The sequence below is a fragment of the Stegodyphus dumicola genome, chromosome 1 (assembly GCF_044657685.1).
Source record: "Stegodyphus dumicola isolate Sdum_Otavi_A_Nest chromosome 1, ASM4465768v1".
In the NCBI taxonomy this organism is placed as follows: Eukaryota; Metazoa; Arthropoda; class Arachnida; order Araneae; family Eresidae; genus Stegodyphus; species Stegodyphus dumicola.
Window position 1 is genome coordinate 136,281,119 of NC_140768.1, and position 22,630 is coordinate 136,303,748.

Genomic DNA, 22,630 nt, shown 5'->3' on the forward strand with positions numbered 1-22,630 from the left:
CCTGTAACCATCGGTCTGGGTGTGATTTTTTCCCGGCTTTGGGATCATGACAATTTTTGCAGTTTTCCATGCGGTAGGAAAATAACAGTTAGTCAGTGCTGCATTAAAGATACTGGTGATTTTGCAGATGAAGTTAAGAGGCAGTAATTTAATAGATTGATTAGTAATTCCATCAATTCCTGGAGCTTTTCTGGGTTTGAGTTTCTTCATTATTGTAGATACTTCTGCCGGAGTAGTGAGCGGGATTAGGTTATTAACAGTAGGGGAGTTAAGCCATTCTTGAATTTTAATGAGAGTATCTTGTTCAAATTTTGCATCACAAGGGGTTAAGTTAGGCGAGAATTGTTCTTCCAGATGTGTAGCGAAGGAGTTCGCTTTTTCTTCGTTCGTAATTGCTGGGTTTCCATTGTGCATAATGGGTCTGTTCGTTGCGTAAGTATTTTTAAAATTTTTGACAATTTTCCAAAGAGAGCCATCTTGAGTATTGAGATTAGAGATTTTTTTCTGCCCAGATTTCATTTTTGAAGTTATTAATTTCGTATTTAATTTCTTTGCCAAGTCGATTAATCGCGCTTTTGATTTGCGGGTCCCATGTCAGGTGATATTCTTTGCAGAGCCTATTGCGTTGCCGCATCTTTTCACGTGTGCTCCGGGGGAGGCGAAAAGCATTTTCCTTAGCGCTGAGATGTTCAGTAGCCTCCGTGATCGCCGCCTGGATGGACTGCGTTACGTCACTGATTGCTTTATCGATGCCATTTGTGTCATTAAGATTACCTAGAGCCAAATTGCTTGTCACTAGAACGTTTTGAAAAAGAGTCCAATCAACTTTGGTGCGATACTTTCCATTAATTGTCTTTGTGATTCCTAAATATGCCAGTACAGGAAGATGGTCAGAGGAAAGTTCATTTTTCACGTCTAAGACCATAGGAAGTGTCGTTGTGGAAAGTGCAATATCCAGTATGTCTGAAAATTCGATGCGTTCCGGACGATAGGTGAAGTCATCCGGCACATAAATGGAAACTGGATTATTGATAATAAAGTTATGTAAAACTTTGCCATTTAAGTTGGATCTTCGACAGTTCCAAGCAACATTTTTAGCGTTCAAATCTCCAGCTAGAATTGTAGGTAAGTTGGAAGGTAAGAGGTTATTTAAAATTAAATCTGTAAGCTTATTATTAGGAGGATTGTAGCACGCAGTAAAATACAATTTGTTGAAAGTAGGTAGTACTACACATACGGTGACAACTTCCATATTAAAGTTTCTTGATACACTAATTAAACATGAAGAAAAGATATTTTTAACATATATACATACACCACCACCACGATGACTAGTCCTATCACATCTGTAGTCTCTAAAGTTTGCAATTTTGAGCCGGTGACACATTTGTGCATGGGTTTCTGTAACTAATGCAATGTCCACATCATGCTCTTGAATGAAATGTTGAAATTCTAAAAATTTGGTATTAAGTTCATTTGCATTCCAGATGCAGAGTTTAATTGGGGTAACACTTGTGGGCCGATTGTCCATTATTTGGCTGCCTCTTCGGTGCTATCTTCAGTTGTGTTTTTATCATGTGCTAGTTGTTTAAAAAGTAGGGGTAACCCCGAGTCCTTAATAAGTGCAACGAAAGTTTTCAGTTCATGAAGCATTTGCTTAGCTTCCGTGACACTTTCGGGAGACAGTCCTGCAGTGAGTGCACTTGAATATGATTTGTTGGTAACAAATCTATCCGCGTAAGATTTTTGCACAGCAGCTTTAGGCTTGGGAAACTTAACGCACCCTCTGTAGTTCGCAGTGTGCCCGACTTCATTACAATTGGCACACTTAGGAGGAGTATCCTTGGATTTTGTGCACATAGAGGATTGATGTTTTTCGCCGCATTTAACACAGCGAGCGTCGTGATTACAGTGACTTTGAGCATGGTGGAAGCCCTGACAGCGGAAGCACTGCAGGGGGCCTGCTCTTCCTTTATATCTCTCCACTTCAACCTTCATGCCGAGCATGAATTTTTCGTAATAAATTTCTTTGCTTTTCTCTTTCTTTTCCAGCGTGACTAGAAATAATGGCAAATTAATTATTTCTCCGTCTCGTCGTCTCTTTAGCTGGTCGACTCGTTCAATTTTGTATCCACGATCTGTTAGTTGTTCCGCTATTTCGGCGCAGGTCACATATGATGGCAAATGTCGGATTACTACTTTCACTAACTTTGACTCCGGGAGTTCAAAGCAGTGGAAGGAGCTCGGACTGGTGTACTTGGTGCGTGTAGGACGCATGTGATTTCGCTCCGTGCCTCGTGTTCCTGAGTGTCATTTTCGACGCCATTTTGAGTTCGCTACTCACCTCGTGCTTTTTTCGTTCCTGGATTACGGCGATTGCTATGTGATTACAAGTTTTTTCAGTGTGTTTTGTGATACTGCAACGTGTGATTTGTGAATTTCTTTTCACTCATCATGAGTGAAGGTGATAATAGTGCGATAATCATGGAAAAGGCTGCCCGGCAAATTGTTAATTTCTCGGAGGATTACATCGAATATGGAAACTCGGTTTTAGGTGGAAACTGGTGTGACATTCTTCATAAAGAGGACTTCGGACCTCGTGATTATATCGCCTGCGTGCAATTTTGTGACAAAATTAATGCGGATATTAACTCACAAGGTAGATATTGTGCAAACAGCCTACGGATTATGACCGATGACACCCAGAAACAGATCGTGGAAGAAAATTACAGAAAGACCAGAGCTATTGCTGAAGGACTTATTTCTGCATGCACAGGTAAGTGCGAGTTCTTTAGTAGTCTGGATCCTGGTTTTGTAAATAGATTTAAGGAAAATGTAATCAATAGAAATCTTAATTTGTCTGATATTTCTGATATTTTGAATTTATGTAATGTTCTTGATGCCAATAATATTACCGACAGTGACAACAAACCTAAGCCCAAGGCTAGAAAAAACTCGGTCAAACGAGTCAAAAGGTCAATCAATGATATTAGGGATGACGAGGGTTTTATTCTTCCGAAGAATACCTCCCGCCCTGTTAAATTAGTTAAAAATAATATTGATCTCCCTTTGGCTAACAAATTTGAAAAATTGTCTTGTGCTAATAATGATGGTAATGAAAACATGGAAAATAATTGTAATGATAATGAAGTTGTGATTATTGATATGGACACCCAACAGGGTTCTGATAATGTCATACCACCGGCTCTGTCGCCAAAAATTCGGCCTATCATGGTAAAGCCTGAAATAAAATTTAGCGACTTTGTTAAAATACTCAAAACTGACAGCAAAGCTGACTTCGTAGGCAAAGTCAGTGGGGAATTTCTGAAAATCTTCCCGGCTACAGAAAATGACCACAAGATTGTTACGAGCTACCTGGATTCTAAAAAAGTGGATCACTATGTGATACTCACAAAACATGACAGACCAATCAAGGTAGTTATCAGAGGATTGCCCATCGACTGCCCAGTAGAAGAAATAAGTGAAGCGCTGCAAGACGAAGGATTCAAGGTTCGACGAGTCGCTCAAATGCACAGAATAAGAACCAGAGTTCCTATGCCACTCTATCAGGCCCAAATTAGCAATGCACCTGGTGTTGAGCAGGTGTATGACATTGTCAAACTCCTGGGTTTTTATGTTAAAGTAACTGCTTACCAATCTAACGGAAGTGTTGTGCAGTGTCACAACTGCCAACACTTCCACCATTCTTCAGATAACTGTAAATTTAAACCTAGATGTGTAAAGTGTGCTGGGCCACACAAATCTGCTGAATGCTCAGCCAAAAGGCTTGATATAGTCAAATGCTGCAACTGCCTGCAAACAGGGCACACTGCTAATTATAGGGGGTGCCCTAAGTTCCCTGTCAATAATACTGTCAAAAACAAAAATGTTGGTTCTAATACCCTAAGTGCTCCCAAGCAGAGCGAAACCAATGTTCAAAATGCTCATGTATCAAACAGTCGTACTTATGCTGCGGCAGTTAAAAGTGTTAAAACTGTTAATTCAGAACATACTGTAAACAAGCCACTTACTAAGCCTCATAAAACTGAAAATACTAAATCTCATGTTGACTTTGCTCAAAATTGTAAGCCCTCTGCTGAGGGAGGCTTTAGCGCCATTATGGACATTTTCGCACTATTGAAAGAGTTAAGCAGTGTTTTTAAAGGCCTATCAGTAGGCAATGTTATGAGTAAAATTAGTGCCAGGCTGCCAGAGTTATAAGCAGCTAATAATGCGATTGATAAGCTATTTGTTGTCTTCAACATTTGTGAGGACATATTTGGATCTAACACTGTAAATAATGAATAATTTGAATAACTGTGTGCATATTTTTACATGGAATGCGAATGGACTATCCCGTAAAATTCATGAACTTCGGGATTTTGTAAATAAGTACGACCCTGATATCTTCTTCCTACAAGAGCACCGCCTTGGCCCTTCATCACCCATCTTTGTACAGAACTACGCTGTACACAGATACAACAGACCAGCTGCAGCTCAGAACCCCCATGGCGGGGGCACTGCACTTCTTATTAAACGCTGCATCCCTCACAACCCTGTTCCAATTCCACGGCTTTCAGCTATTGAGGCCTCAGCCATCTCACTCATAACAAGCAATATTACAACATACATTTTTGTCTCCACGTACATTCCACCCGCACGTAACCCTCAACTTGTCCGTATGGACTTGCAGGTCTTACTCTCACTTGGCACACACGTTATCATTGGTGGAGACCTTAACGCTAGACATCGCGCATGGAACTGCTACAATTCCAACGACATAGGACGTGTAGTTTTCAACTTGGCCAAATCGGCGAACCTACACATAGCAGCTCCTAAAACACCAACACGGTATACTGCCCGTTCTACTGGAATCCTGGATTTCTTCCTGCTCAGAAATACCAGCGTCCCGCTGGATATTTCTGTGCACGACGAACTCTCTTCTGACCACAACCCGGTTAGACTGATTCTGAACGTCAGCAACTATACTCCACCAGACACAAGAGTCTTTCGCACCGACTGGCGAGCCTTCGCCAAAACTCTAAACAACATGCATTACACTACCCCCACAGTACAATCAAGCGATGACATTGATAGTTTAATCAAGACCCTCACTGATGATATTACTCAGGCCTACTCAGCAGCTAGAAAGCCTGTGCCGAAGGGGCACACTTATCGAAGCCCAGAACTCAGACTTCTCATCAAACGACGAAACGCAGCCAGACGACAATTCCAGAAGTCCCGCAACCGCGAGGACAAACAGCGATTCAACAGACTCTGCGATGAGGTCAGGTCTCTACTCAACACACAGGCACAACACAGCTGGACCAGGTACCTTCAAAACCTCTCCACAGACGACAACTCGCTATGGAGAGTCATTAAAAGGTATACGAAATGCCGCAACAACATTCCGCCCCTTAAAGGGGCTCAAGGGATCCATTACACCGAAATTGAGAAAGCAGAACTTTTAGCGCAGCATCTGGAATCTCAATTTCGCACAAACAACATTCACGACACTGTCACTGAGAGCACTGTTCAACACTTTCATTCCACTTTTCCTACAAGCCCACGCATTGACAACATCATTCCAACCTTACCTTCAGAAGTCCTAGCTATTATCAAGAAACTCAAGAACAGGAAAAGCTCTGGCATCGACAACATCACCAACATCATGCTCAAGAAACTGCCAGTCAAAGTTATCTTCATCTTCACCAAGATCTGCAACATCCTCCTAAAATGGCAATACTTTCCTGACTGTTGGAAAAAGGCAAAAATCGTTCCTATACTGAAGCCCAAAAAGTCACCTAACAACCCAGAATCGTACAGGCCCATAAGCCTGCTGTCGTCCATAAGCAAAGTGTTCGAAGCAGTCCTGCTCCAAAGAATCAATGCACACCTGGACGACAACAACATTCTGATTCCCCATCAGTTCGGCTTCAGGAAGCAACTTTCCACTACAAACCAGCTCTACAGGGTTGTAGAGACTATCGCTGAAGGAATGGCCAACAAGAGGATCACAGGTGGAATCTTTCTTGATATAGCAAAGGCTTTTGATAGAGTCTGGTTGGAAGCACTCACATACAAGTTACATGTTCTAGGTTTCCCAGACTACATCATTACCATCACCAATTCTTACCTAACAGGTAGATCCTTTCTCGTTCACGTAGCAGGCACAAATTCAACTCTACACCCCATCCAAGCAGGGGTCCCTCAGGGGTCCTTGCTTGGGCCTACATATTTTAACATTTACGTGAACGACATTCCCACCACACATGACACAACATTAGCTATGTATGCAGACAACACTGCGATCCTGGCACAAAGTGCATTTATTGGTCCAGCAATACAACGACTTCAGAATCACATACATGCACTAGAGACCTGGCTCACCCAGTGGAAGATCGCTGTTAATATTGATAAAACCAAGGCCATCCTCTTCACCAGAAAAACAAAGATTAAGAAAAATCTACAGCTCTATGGTACCACCATTCCCTGGGCCAAGCAAGTCCTATACCTTGGAGTGATCCTCAACAATACTCTCACATGGTCCCCACACATCACTTCTATTATCCAAAAGTTCCGGGTTCGTAAAGCACAACTCAACCCCTTAATTGCTCGGAACAGTGTATTATCTATAGACAACAAGTTACTTATTTACAAGTCCATTCTCAGACCATTACTATGTTATGCTAGCCCTATCTGGGCTCACACGCGTAAAACCAACAGAGGTAGGCTACAGGCCTGTCAGAATGTTGTACTCAGACAAATCACTAATGCAGAATGGTACATCAGGAACAACAGAATTCATGAAGAGCTGGGCATGACACAGCTAAGATCATTTTATTATAGGCTTGCCAAAAGCTTTCACAGTAGGCAACAAATCATTGACAACATATGTATAAAAATCTGTGATTATGACTATAATGATCTCAGGCACATTGATCGCCCCCTTGCCCAGCTCAATGTTTACATTATGTAATTCGTTCCTGATGTATTTACCATTTCTCGTCTACCACCCACCTCTGATCTCATGTATTTTATTGCTCATTCTCTTCTAATGTATCTTTACCAATTGCTTATATTTTATTTATTACTTTTCATATTTATATTCTGCATCATGCATCATGTACTTTATAATTATCCAGACTACTAACTTACTTGCTAAACTTACCATGTATTTGTAGTCACAGCTCGACAGCTTCCCTGGGCTTCCATCTTTACAGCAATTTTTGACCTAAAAAAATTTTTTTTCAAAGAAATATATTAGGAATTATAAAAAAAAAATAATTTAAGTAAATAAATACATAAATAAATTCCTATTTATATTCATTTATCATTTTTGCCACTATTTAAATGCTTTATTTGAAAGTTTCTAAATCATAAAATTAAATGGAACCAAACTGTTCTACAAGGGGTAAGGCCTCTGGCCTAGGCACCCTGGTGTTGCAAACACCGCTCTACTGGGGAGGTGCAGTGGAAGGATATTTTTTGGTGTTGAGAGGGCGTGTCTTGCCCTTTTGGATGGCGGGTAGATGTCGAACTCTCGGCCAATCACGGCTCTCGGTCTCTTCTGTGAGCTGCGAATAGAAGGGTCGTATGCTGGCATCTGTTGAAGTGCTCGATTATCAATCTGTTCAGTTTTAAGGAATAAATTTTGACTAAGTTTTTTGATAAGATAATCAACAGGTTTAATGTTAAGGTCCGAATGAATCATATCTGTACGGACGTACCAGGCTGCATTAAGGGCCATACGTAATGTTTTACTTTGAAAAGATTGAAGTTTCTTCACATCAGTTTTTGCAGCAGTACCCCAGATTGTACATGCATACGTAAAGACAGGTCTTATGATTGATGTATAGAGAAGAATTTTGTTTTTAATTGACAGATGGCTCTTTCGAGCTAATAAGGGGTAAAGTTGGGCTCTAGCACCTTTCGCTTTATTGAGAACATTTTCAATGTGAAGGCGCCAGAGTAATTTTGAATCAAGTACAACTCCTAGGTACTTGTAAGAGTTTGACCAGGGAACATAGTCATCAAAGAATTTAATATTAATGGAAGGGTACGGGAGGGGGCTACGTTTGAAGATCATAGCAGCACATTTAGCAACATTAATTTTTATTTTCCAAGTGATGAGCCAGTGCTCAAGGCTGGAGAGATATCTCTGAATGATTTGGACCAAGTTTTCAAGGCGTTTGTTCTGGTCTAGGATGGCCGTATCATCTGCATAAAGTGCAAGAGTGATACTAGGTGATTTTGGTATGTCATTTATGAAAATGTTGAACAAAATTGGGCCTAAAAGTGATCCTTGGGGGACGCCACTTAGTATAGGACGGGGTGCCGAAATGAAAGAATTAACTCGTACAGAAAAAGATCTATTACTGAGGTACGAGTTAATTATGTGAATTAAATGGGCCGAAACGTCAAGTCGTATGAGCTTGATAATAATTCCTATATGCCAAGTCCTATCAAATGCTTTGGCTATGTCAAGAAATAAAGCGCCAGTAAGCATATTGTTACGAAACCCTTCGTGAATGAACTCCACTGTCCTCAGCAGCTGGTGCGTAGTGCGTAGTGTTTTGCTCGAAATCCAAATTGTTCATCAATTAGAACGTTGTGATTTCGGAGAAAATCATTCAGGCGTTTAAGTAACACAAATTCGTATATCTTTGATAACGAAGATAGGAGGCTGATAGGTCTATAATTTTGAGGATTTGAGAGGCTTTGGCCTGGTTTTGGAATAAGCACAATAAGTGCTTGTTTCCAGCTTTGAGGAAAATAGCAATGCTGTATCATAAAATTAATTAGCATTACTAGGAAAAATAGATAACTGGTGGGTAAATTTTTAATCATACGATTAGAAATAGAGTCCATACCAGGGGCTTTTTTGGGTTTGAGCTTGGTAATATATTCATTTACCTCGCTCATGGAAGTGTACTGAATTTCTCTCGCAAAAGGAGAGGAAAGAAAGCGTTCAACATCTTGTGGGAAAGAATTTGCGTTATTCGCAAAAATTCCTTCATTATGTGGTGTAAATTGAGTTTGAAGAGAATCCGCAATTAGTTCGGATTTCTCAGAGTCTGTGTGAGCCACCACTGCGTCCGTAGCTAAAGACGGAATGTGAGATTTGTGTTTGCGTAGGCGGGCAGATGCACGCCAAAGACTGTTATCATTGGTCGTTAAGTAATTTGTAATTTGTGTATTGTGATTGGAAGAAATAGTCACATGATGCCTTGACCTCATTCTGGAGAGTACGGAGTTGAATTTTTAAATCAGGATTCCTATGTCTTTGTCAAAGTCTCCGTACTTTATTCTTTTCTTTAATTTTGAGTTTAATTTCTTGTGATAATTTACGAAAATTGGGTCTAAGGGTGGGTTTTGATACTTCTTTATAAGTATCTGTTAAGATGGTCGTTAATTGATCAACTGCCGAGTCTATATCATGGCTGGATTTAATTTCAAGGGAGGGCAAATTTTTACTTTTAAGTTTGAAACAAAAATTGTCCCAGTTTGTAGAGACGAGTGCCGAAGAATTTTGATTAAAAATAGTACAGTTAAGGTCTATGGTCACGGGGTTGTGATCTGAAGATAAACAATTTTCAACAGTCACGTGGTATCCAAAAGGGATATTTCGAAAGAGTGCCAAATCAATGAATGAAGGGGCACCCCGTGAACCATATCTAGTGGGGGAATCTGGCAAAATAATTTTAATTTGGGCGCACTGAGCCCATTTTAGAAGGCCACGACCAGCAGGGTTTGTTCTGTGACAACGCCAATGCTAATGGTGACAATTTAAATCACCAGCTATGATTAGATTATTGATAAAGTGAGCAATTTGTTAAAATCTACCACAGGCAAGTTTCCACCTGGTGGGAGGTAGGCAGAGATCATTACTAGAGAGGGCGAATTTTGAATGAAAATTTCGATGATTGTTGCCTCGAGTTTACTTATACTCGGAGTGTCAATTCTTTTGTGAGGTATTGAATTTTTTATATAGACACAAGTGCCACCATGATAAACATTACGAGTGTTAGAAGCTTGTCTGTCATTTTTATATAATGCATAATTTGCAAGCTTGGGAGCTCCCCCTGGCTGGAGTTTGGTCTCTTGGACAAAAATAATATCAAAATCCTTCTCTTCTACATAGTCTCTAAACTCATGGAATTTGGATAGGATGTCATTTGCATTCCAGGTGCATAGTTTTAAGTTTTTCAATCCTTTCAAAGTATTGAATTTTACTGACTGGGGATATCAGAGAATTGGAGAGTAATATAACTCTCAAAGATGTAGTATGCCGCGTCAGAACCAGATGGAGCCACTCTGCGCTGCGGTAAGGCGTTTTTGAATACCAAAAGAAGTCTGTTCTGGTCAATACCAGGCTGGTTTTAAATTTGAATAATTGCCAAAAGGATTTCGGTGCAATTTAGAGTCGAATTAGCTCCCAAGGGGACCGATAAATTTGGAATAATTTGGGGTGCAGTCTGTTGCATACCCGTAACGGCAGCTGAGAAAGAAACTCCAGGGCGAATATTATTTGCACTGGGTGTGGGTGCAGCCGACAGTGTTGGAAATTGGATGTTGTTTTTGAGATTAATTTTGTCTGCGTTGGTTTTTTTCAGCGGTCAGGCTGGGTTTGGTGCTCGGTTTCGGATTTGATCTATTTTTTGAACCCGGGAATCTTGGGCAGGAACGCCAGTTAGCCGCATGATTTCCGGAGCAGTTTGCGCATTTGTTAGGTTCTTCAAATGGTTTCGGGCAGTCTTTGGCTTGATGTGGACCAGCACATTTCACACAGCGTCTTGGGAGCGTGCACACTTCGGAAGAGTGAAAGAACCCTTGACAGCGCCAGCACTGTGAAGGGCCTTTCTGACCTTTGAAATGCTCCATGGCAACTTCGGTTCCCAGTAGTTCCGTGATGTTGTATATTTCATTTGCTTTCAGGCTATTGTATATCTGTAGGTAGAATAAGGACATCGGCATCTTGGTTTTCCATCTTTTGAGCTGTGAAATTTTATGGATTTTGAAACCGAGGACTTCCACCGCAGTCTGCACAACACTGAGTGGTGTGTTTGAGGGTAATCCCCTAATAACTATTTTAAGTGGTCTGTCTGATTTAAGAGTGTGTTATTTAAATTCTATGTTATTGTCAGTTAAAAATCTTACGACAGTCCGGTAATCTGTTTCATTTAAAGTGTTAAGTTTGAGAAAGTCAATGTCCTGTTTTGATTGGACTGTCGGTGCATGACGTTTAAGTTGGTTTAGAAGAAAGTACCAATCAGCACGAGGCTTGATAAAAATTGGTGGAGGTGCCTGTACTTTTGGTTTTTGGGTGTCTGCCGGCTGCTGAGTAGTATGTTCTGTATTGTCAGTATTTGTTTGGATAACATTGAAAGAGTTTGGAGTAGCTATGTTATTATTATTTTCAGTAGAGATGTGTTTGGTTTGGGATTTTTTAGCTATTAAGTGTTTTGGAGGTATGACAAACCCTTCAGCATCAGTAGGGCGAGTACGTTTCTTATTATCAGATTTTGGAGTTTCTAGTGGGGTTTTAGGGTTTTCAGTAGGGGTGGTTTTAGGAGAATTTGGAGTGATGGGTTCCGAAATATTGGGTTTTGAAGATTTGGTCTGACATTCTTTAAAGAATTCGTCTTCTGTGGCAGGGAGGGTAAATAGGTTAACTCCGAGGTTGGTACATAAAGTGCGAAGTGAAAATAAAATTCTCTCACCCTCGTCAGTCATCTGTTTGATCATCAGGTCCTTGGAGGGATTATCAGAACGCTGAAGTCTCTGGATGTCGAATAGCAAGTCCGTATGACGATTTTTCAGTGCATAGATTTGTATGGCACTTTTCGATAGTTCCATGGCTGAAGGAGAAGCAGGTGGAGGAGCAGTAGTGTCCATATCAGTATTAATCCGTAGTTGAGGAGAGGCAGCGGTAGAAATACCAGCTGGCGGCGCCGTATTCGTGTTTCCGTTGTTGTGCAGGAGCTCTGAGCTCTTACGACCATCGCTTTCTTCGTCCATGACGAGCAATCAATGTCAATGTCATGTAATGTCCTCATCTATCCCAGAGCTCCCACAAGCGCCTAGATATTGGGTTCTCATCTATCCCAGAGTTCCACACTCTCTTCGCTCGCAGTATGTCATTTCCGGTTGTGGGGAGGGATCTCAAATGATAGAATAGCTAGTGAACGGAAATCCTCGTATTGCAATTTTCGTAGTCGAGTGTTTACAAGCTAATTTGATCAAACATCTCTGATCATTTTAAAACAAAACGGTCCTTTTCAGGACCAAATGATCACTTTAATAAAGGGCCCTTTTCAGAGCCAAATGTTCAATCTGATGAAAATAATCAAACTAATTCGGATATTTCTACGGATATGATTACATCAAACAAGTTTCCATGCAGACGTGGGAAATTCTTTTTTCCAAATTTAATTTGAAAAGGCATGTAATAAAATGCCATCCAGCGGATGAACACATATTGCAGTCTCTAAATTTAAAAGTATGTGAAACATCCAAACTCAAAATATGTGACTCTAGTTGTAATGGTGATCACATTTTAACTAAGAGACAGTATAAACGTCCTTTGTGTAAAGGGGATTTTGAAAATGAGTTGATAAATGAACACTTTTTACAAGTTCATGATGTAAAACTTGAAACATCAGAATTAAAATTTGAATCCTATGAAAGTTTTCATGAATGGAAAGATGATTTAGAAAATAAAGTCGAAATTTATAATACCAATCTGAAAACCAAATGCCACTGGTACAGTTACATATTTTACATGTCACCGTTTAGGGCATTTTCATTCACAGAGTTCTGGAAAGCGACACATAAAGCTACTGGGCAGTAAAAAATTAATGCTTATTGTCCTGCGAAAATAAAATTGGTCAAATCAAAACGAGAGGAATACTATGCATATTTCCAGAAAACACATGTAGGCCATGAAAATGATATGAGTCATCTTTTCCTTTCAAGTAAGGATAGAACCTTTATTGCATCAAAAATAGCTGCTAAAGTACCATTTGATGCAATTTTGGATGAAATTCACGATTCCATATCTGATTCTGGCCTCGAACGATTGCATCTAATAACAAAAAAAGATCTGCAAAACATTGAACGAAATTTTGAGTTAGCTTCCAGTGCAGTAAAGCATAGTAATGGTGTTGGTGTATTTAATTATGGCAAAGCACACGAGGGCTATCTGCCTAAGGGAAGGCATGCCTTTGTGGAGGACATCCTAAGGGAAACTGGCTCGTATACACATTACACATGGAGAAAACCACGAAAACGCCGATGCAGCCAGCCCATTCGCGGGATTCGAACCTCGGACCGAACTACCAGTGTTCAGCGACTTTACTGCTCGACCGCTGGTCGGCTAAAGCATAGTAATGACTATGTGAGGGTTGACATGTGGGTGAATGAAATGCTTAGTTCACAGATTTCATGCATGTTATATTATAAGGCACAAGGTGTAATATCCCCAACACATACATTCCTTAACGATGAAGATTTTATTCTCATCATAATGACAAATATGATGACAATAATCACAAAGTGAAATGCTAAAAAAATTTAGTTCTGACTGCATACAGTTAGCTACAAAAGTCTGTGTACAGACTAAATTTTAAATTAAAAAAAAACACTTAAAGCATAGAAAAATGTTTTTTAATCATTGCATATTTTTCTTCTATTAGCTAAAATTGTAAGCTTAAATAAAAAGTAAATAATATCAGTGTAATACTTTTTAAATTTTTTCAAAAAACTCAGAAATTCCATTCAATATGTCTGCGTACACTTTAAAAAAAAATAAATAAAAAAATAAAATATAAGTTTTTTACATTACTTCAATACTTTGTAGGATATCCTTTATTCTTCAAAACAGTCTGCAGATGTCTGGGCATTGACTGAACTAGTTTTTAAGTGTCATCCGACATAAATTTCGCCCCATTCTTTCTGCAATTTACTAATTAGCTCATTTCGCGATGTAATATTGTGTTTTCAAATTCGTTTCTCCAATTTTGCCCACAAATGTTCGATTGGATTGAGGTCTGGTGACTGTGGAGGAGTATGCAATTGTCTTGGAGTGTGATAAAGAAGATATTCCTTCATAATTTTAGCTCTATGTTTCGGGTCGTTGTCTTGTTGGAAAATAAAGGTATTAGAAAGGTTTAAATTTCGGGCACTGTCTCGTAGATTTTTCTTCAGAATATCCAGATAAACATACTTACCCATGACTTTATCAATAATGTGAAAATTTCCATCTCCTTTCGACGACATACACCCCCTACCATTACACCGCCAGCTCCATGTTTGACAGTTGGATTTAAATTTCTCAGATTCAGTTCTGTTCCTGGTTTTCTCCATACAATAGGGTGGCCATTAACTTTAAATATTGTAAATTTACTTTCATCTGACCAAATTACATTGTTCTAGAAGTCCTGCGAAGAGTTTAAATATGTTTTGGCAAAAGCAATTCTTTTCTTTCTATTTGTCTCGGAAATGTATGGCTTAGACCTAGGTTTGCGTCCATGATAATCAGCCTTTTGCAGCACTTTTCGTACAGTTTCAGGAGAAATTTCCTTGTTGCTAGTTAAAAAAATGTCTTTTGCAATGCTTGCAGCAGAAAGTTTAGGATTTTGTTTAATTCGTAAAAGAATTTTTCTTTTTTCCCTCTGCGTTAGCTTCTTCGGTCTCCCACATCTTGGTTTTACAGCAAGACTATCAGTGTCAAGATAGTTTTGAATAATTCTTTGCCCACTAGAAAATGGTTTTCCAATGGTTTTACCAATATAAAGAAGAGTTTTATCTTCATCTGTCAATTTGATAATTAGTTGTCTCGTAACTAAAGGAATTTCTTTATTGGTTGTCATTTTCGTCAAAGAAAATAGAAATAACAACTTCCAATCAACGTGAAATTTGCTTCGGAAGTCAATGACCTTGAAAGTGTAACCTTCTTTGCATTCTCAAGTTTGAAGTTTAAAAGTTAGATAAGAAATACCCCGCCTCCTTCGCGTTGTACGCAAACTTTATTGGCTTTGATTTCTGACCACTTATCTTTTAAAATTTAGTGTGCATAAATTATTAGATATGAAAATATTACAGTTAAATAATTTCAAAGTCTCTTATTGAAACTAAATATTTAAAAAAAAACTTTAAGAAACTACTCTTTTCGCACCATAAATTTGGATTTGATATTACTTTTCTTGATGTATGCAGACTTTATTGACTAACTGTATGTATAGATGGCACTCATGGCATGAATGCATATGGCTTTGAGCTTATAGTTTTATTAACTGTCAACAATTTAAGAGAAGGATTTCCTTGTGCAGTTTTAATTTCGAATCGAAGTGACCAACCAGTTTTGTCTATATTCTTCTCAATAATCAAGCAAAGCATTGGCACATTACAACCAAAAGTTTTCATGTCAGATACGGCTGATTCTTTTTTTAATGTATAGGTTTCAGAGATGGGCACACGTGAAAAACGCCTCTTTTGTGCATGGCATGTTGACCGTGCATGGCGAAAGAATTTTAAAAAAATCAGTGGTAGAGAAAAACAAGCCCAAGAGTATCAAGTTCTCCGCACTTCTTTACAAGAATGTGTATACAGAGTTTTAATACTGCAGCAGAAACTGTGTTAAATTACTTGAAAACTGATCCCGATACACTTGATTTTGCTAATTATTTTTCGACACATTATTTAAAAGATGCAACTTCTTGGGCTTATTGTCACAGAGTTCATTGTGGATTAAATACAAATATACATACTGAAAGAATGCATCGAACATTAAAGTACATATATTTATTTACATGGAAAAAATGTTAAAAGATTTGATAAGGCTGTGCAATTATGAAATTTATTAGGGATAAAATGTTTGATAGAATCATTACATCAAATAAAGGAAAATTGACAAGTAAAATTAGAGACTTGAGAAACAGATATAAAACCAGCTTAACACTGTCATCACAAATTATACAAAATGAAAGTGGCTGGATTATTTCATCAGAAAACAATTTAGACTTGTATACCATACAAAAAGTGATCAGTGAGGGTAACTGTGAATTGAAGTGTACTGAATGTAATGTATGCATACACACATATATGTGCACATGTATAGATTCTTCAATTAAGTGGAATATGTGTAAGCATATTCATTATTTATGCCAGATGCAGAAAAACAGTCCAGCAGATACAGTTCATGATTCCTGTAATGATCCTTCATTGATAATAGACGACACAAATGATATAGTAATAGTAAATGAATTAATGCAAAGTACATCACAAACTTTGACATTAGCAGAAAGAAAAATAGCACTGCTGAATAAATTTACAAGCTTACTAAACTCAATAACAACACCTAGTCAATAATTTTAATGCTTTTGCCATTTTGTAGGGAGAAACATTTCTATTATAATGTGAAATATTTTTATAAACGCTTTAAATTATTGAAAAATTAGTAATTATATTTGTTATTTAATAGCTGATTTAATAACAGAATTGTTAGTGCTGTGGTTTCGTTAATTTTGGTTCCATTTCCAGCTGAGGAGATGCTGATGTCCTTAATTATTTATAATTCATTCTAAAAAAGCATTAGATCTGAGTATAATCAAGTTTCTTATTCAAAAATGTACATTAAAATGCTAAATAATGATTTAATGTTTCTGAGTTAAATTATAAAAATAATCCAATTTCTGTGTGATGCATTTCTTTCTTGCATTTCATTATTAGCTTAAAATGTATTATGACATGGATATGTCATAATACATTTTAATACTCACACATTTAAAATATAAGTACCTTAAAACTTCCAAAGACTTATATAATTAAAAGTTAGAGATATGATTAAAAGTTCAAGATAGTGTGGTATCTTGATATTGTGCTTACATCAAAATTTTAACTAAGCTTTACACATTTGAGCAATATAATCACAAATTAGATAACTGACCTAAATTTCTGTAACATAACATTTAATGATCATGAAAAAGCACACGATGACTTAACTATCTAAAAGATAAAAATTACCTTTATGGCTAGTATTCTATTCAGGATCCAGAAAAACCACAAAAGCACCTTTACAGCTAGCCCATTTGTAATGATTTCAATATGCTTTGAACTATTAATGTGTGGATGGAGAACCTCAACATACTGATTTTTTTAACCCAAGACTTCTCCTTATCTAAGAAATTAAAATTTTTCTAAAAGACATATATTTCATACATAAAATATCAGTAAATGAAACATTTAAGTTTTTTTTTTTTTTTTTTTAAATATTAGATTTACCTAAAACATTTTAATGTTTAATGAACACTATATATTATACTTAGATTCAAGATAGAATATCTAAATATTAATTCTGGTTATTGATTTAGTCTCACACGTAGCTGAGTAGTTAAGACTGCTGAATGCTGGAAGTTTGATCATAGGTGAAAGTATTGGCTGTATGGTTTTTCCTGTGTGTAACGTAAATGTGAGCCATTTTTTCTTAGGGAGGCAGATAGCCCTCGTGTTCTTTGCTGTATTCAAATATCCTAATCTAAACTTTTATTCATTTTTTCCATTTAGTGAATATGGCAGAGATAGTTATAATTCTTATGTATTACAGTCCAAAGATAAATTGTTGGTAATAAAAATAAACAAATAAGTTTCATCTTTACCACCCCCATGTGTGTGTGTGTGCATGCATAAAATTTTGATTTTTCCATCTAAATTTGTTTTGGCGTTTAATTATTAAACTTGAAATGTCAGTTTAATGCCACATATGTAACTCAAGTGCATTTTTATCCAACCACAACTTTTTTTTTAACTGCAGTGTGTGTACAAAACTTATTTCATTTTACTTTGGATTCACTAAAATTTTTAATTTGATACTGCCAAATTACCTCTGCAAGATGATTGTTTTCAGAGATAATCAAATCTTGAGCTTATGAGAAAACAAATCACTCGCGGTAGTTCTAAAATTTTTTTAGCTTAAGGAACAATGTAATGAAAAACATGAGCATTTCTTAATCTTTTTCTTGAATCTTCATTGAGCTACATTTTGTTATTCTATTGAAGTATTTATCATCCTTGCTGCATAATAACTGCCAGTTTTCAGAAGTTATAATTCAGTGTAGTGTAATATTTAATTTATCTTTCACATTAAAACTTCAAAATTAATGAGCATCCTTTTTTATATCTTTATTTCATTTTGATAATAATTAAGAGATTGAAGTCTTCAAAGGAATATACCTGCAATTTGTTTTAAAATTTATTAAGATCTATAAAGAAGGCAATACAAGAACATGTCATATATGCATAGGAATTTTGGTCCTTGTTCAGTAGCAAGAGGTTTAAAAAAGGAAGAGAACGTTCTGACTGGCTTCCCAATGTAATCTATATATCTTCAAGATTTTGCCATCAAGTAACTTCCTGAATTCTAAAAATTATGTCACCTGTACTTCACCAGGTGACTAGTCCTGTGTTTTAGACACCATACATTGACAATACTGAAAGAGAATTGTCATTTCATTAACCTCCAGACTTTATGAATGCTGTTTTCAACTTTGAATTAACAATTTATTTTATTAATTTGATCTGAAGTGTATGAAATCAGGAAAATTTATCTTATATTAAAATAAAAAAAAGAAAAGAAATATTTTTATTTGTATGCATAAAAGACCTGGGCAGTTTGGAAACATAGTGTTACGAATTTGGTATTTAAAAAGCTAATGTTAGTTCAATTATAAATTAAATGGTTTTATTTCTCGCGCAGTGCAGCGCGTGACGAATATTAAAAGAAAGCTAAGCCGGAAAATTGAAAATACAAGAGCGCGTGCATTAAATAAATAAATATCTCTTTCTGATTTCGAGAAAGTACTAGAAAATTCTAGCGCGTGATTGTTAAAATCTTATAAAAGGAGGAAAACATCTCAGTTCGTAGTAGTTGTTTAGATTTTTGTTGTTTAGAAAACTGCTCTTGTTGATTGTAGCGAATTCGCGGATTAGCGTTCTTTAGCTGTTTTGAATTACGTTCTATTGGACATTTGAGTAGTTAAAAGATAACTACTGTGAGATATTGTAATACTGCATGATAATTTGAGAAAATTTAAGCATTTTTGTTGTGATAATAATAAATTTTTGTTCATTTTTCATCGGACTTGTGCATTTATTTCATAACGAACCCGTACGCACGCAACAATTTTTGGTGTCAGGAGTGGGGTTTGAATGCCAATAACAAGAGCGATGGAAGAGCAATTAAGACAGTTGATATCAGCCTTTGCCTCGTTTAAAGAAGAAATGAAAGAAGAGATGGAATCGAATCAGGAAAAGATTGAAGCAGCACAGGAAAAGATTGAAGCAAGACAAGAAGAGATGAAAAGAGAAATTAGCAGCGTAATAAAAAAACAAATTCGAAGTTATGGAAGGCAGAATTGACGCAGTTGAAAATAAAGTTGGAAACATTGAAGAAAAAGTTTCTTCGGTAAAAGAAGAAATAGAAGAGAGAGTTTCTGCCGTGGAACAACAAATTAATGATAGAGTTTCTGCGGTCACCAAAGAAGTTGATGATTTAAAGAAATTCGTAGCGACGGCAGGGAGCAATCCGGAAGGTTTTAAATTTCCTGCCTGCTCGTCCCTCTCTGAAGCTATCGACATATGATGGGAAGACCTCCTGGCAGGTGTATAAGACACAATTTTCTATCGTGGCGGATGCGAATGGATGGGATTCCCAAACTAAGGCCTGTCATCTCGCCGCTTCTCTGAGAGCAGACGCAGCGGATATCCTGCAAACGCTTCCCGAAAACCAAAGACTTGACTTCGAAGCTCTATCCGGCGCACTGAAGCTGCGCTTTGGCGAGAAATGTTTAAAAGACTATAGCAGGCTTCAATTAAAATCCCGTCAACAGCAGCCTACCGAATCACTCCAGGAACTCGCCACGGATGTTGAAAGGTTGTCCCACCTCGCCTTTACGGAGTGTCCGAGAGAAACGAGGGAAATCCTGTCGCTGCAATATTTCATCGATGGTATCCGGGACCCTGAAATACAGAAAGCACTGCGAATGGCGGATGTTAAAGATTTGAAAAGCGCTTTAGTGTACGCCATGAAATTCGAGGCAGCCCAGCAAGCCACTCGTCGAGACCGCCACCCAGTCAGAGCTGCTCAAGTCCAGGAGCCAGGGGATCAAGTCACTGCTCGTCTAGACGATTTAACTAGACAACTGAACGCCTTGAGACAGAATATTGGTGACAAGAAACCGACCGTAAAGTGCTGGAACTGCGGTGCTGAAGGACACATACGACGAAACTGCAGAATACCCCAGGGTACGGATGTTAAGACGGCTCCTAACAAACAGCAGGGAAACTAATTAGTGGCCATCTCGCGGGGCGGAGGTTGCCAGATAATGAAAAGCCCCAGTTTAACCCTTAGCCTGTCGAGTAATTTTCTGCGAATCCCTTTAAAACTGTCGCTAGTTTTGGACCGAACTTCCCGTAAAATGTCGCGAAAATAACCCTAAACCTCTGAAAATTGTCAAGCAGTTCTTTTGTTATTTCCCATCCCTCCCAGAATTTTAGATCAATTGTTCCGCCTAAAAGAGATTGATTGCACTGTAAACATTAGTAGATGCGAACTGTCAAGAACTTTGCGAATGAATAGCTTCTCTCTGACGGACCCTGGGAGTGCTCTAGGGTAATTGTCCACCAAATACTCATCAACATTTCATGAGTAAACGGTATCAGAACTGAAAGGATATTCTTTCATAGAAATATCTCATTTTCGAATAAATTGCTTTTAAAATTTGCCTGTTTTCATTTTTAATTTTTATGCATTTTATAACCAAGTTACCCAGATTTCGAAGTCACTGATTTCATTGCAGATCGATTAAATTGCATTATAATTTATTAATAAAATCTGTATTAACTGGTACATGTTTCATTCCTTCTGTGACACTGTTACAACATTTAAATAGCATTATTTATTAGTTCTTTTGAATGTTACATTATTTTCCGATTTTTTTAGCATAAATTAAAAATCTTTAAAAAATTAATCTTTTTCTATATTTTTTATTTGCATGCAAATAATAATTATCTTTTAACAGTTCTATAATTCCTTATAGATATATTCCTTTTTACCTTTTTATATTTTTAAGATGTTTAGCATAATATTCGAATAATTATTATAAAAAAATGGTGTTTTATGATTTCTGCAAGTTTAATCAACGGAATATGATGTGACTTTTAAAACTACTTTTTAAACAAACTGATAGTGAAAAATAAGGTATATTTCAAACTTTAGGCTTCTCTTATGCTCAAATTCGAATCTTTTTCCGAAGGAATGGTGTTTTCTGGAAAATTATTATTAATTTTTTGTTTATAGTTGAAAAATTTATAGAAAAGAATTTTTAAACAAATTTAAATATTCACTAACTTTGTGACTTTGTCACTTTGTGACTAAATGTCTAAAATTCAGTGTAAAGGAAAGCATTTTTAAAATTATACGTGGATTGCTGATTTGAAAGAGGATAGGTATTAAATATGACTTATTTAACGAAAACAAAGATTTGGATTATTTAAGGACAGTTATTTGAATCTCAATGCAAACTATATCAGCTCCAAAATAATACACTCTTCTTTTTAAGGATTGCATTTTTAATGGTATTCTTGCAGAACTTAGAAATTCATGCAGCTTAGAAATTTATTATTAATTGACTGAGTTTATAAATTCTTACTTTTCTGCCACTGAAACACTAAACTTGATGTGAAATAGGATTAAAACATTACTTTTATAACTTATAAGGTATTTTCTCACTCTTTTCTTTAGGCCTTCGTGGTGTAATCGTTAGCACATTGGGCGTGTATTCGAGAGGTCCAAGTTCGAATCCTGGCTAAGGCATTGCACATTTTTCATGTTTCTTATTTCAAAAATAACCTAATAACTCTTCAGTGGCACTCGAAGTAAAAAAGGTGATGCATAATGATTCTTCACCATCCTGATATGGCGATTGGGTACCCTAATCCCCAGTTGCTCTTTAAAAGGGAGAGTACATAAGGTATTTTCCCCCTCGTTTCTTTATACCTTCGTGCTGTAATGGTTCGCACACTCGGCGCGTATTTGAGAGGCCCAGGTTCAAGTCCTGGCTAGGGCATTGCACATTTTTCATGTTTCTTACTTCAAAAATAACCGAATGACTCTACAAACTGAAAGCTGCAAAGGAATTATGTAACATAATTAATATCACTATGCAATGTTTTATTACACTTTATCTAAGTTATTATGCATGAACTAAACAATGTTGTTGTTTATTAACTCACATAAGTAATATAATCGTTCAATATGGTATTTTTGTATAGAAAAGTAAAGTATTATTGTAAAGAAAGTGTATTGTCGAATGTTTTGTAATAAATAAAGATTGCATTTAATAATTATGATAATGTGTTTAATAAAGGATATGAGTAATTAAATATATATTATGGGATTCATTATCAGGGAGATATTTTTTTTCTAGTGATAATTTTCCCAGTATTCATTTTTTGCAACATTAAGTTCTAAATAAATGTCTTGTTTGAATATAGCATTAGGTATTTACACCAAACTCCTAACCAAAGAAAATGCCATACAAGGAAGAATCATTAACTTTTATTTAGAACAAAT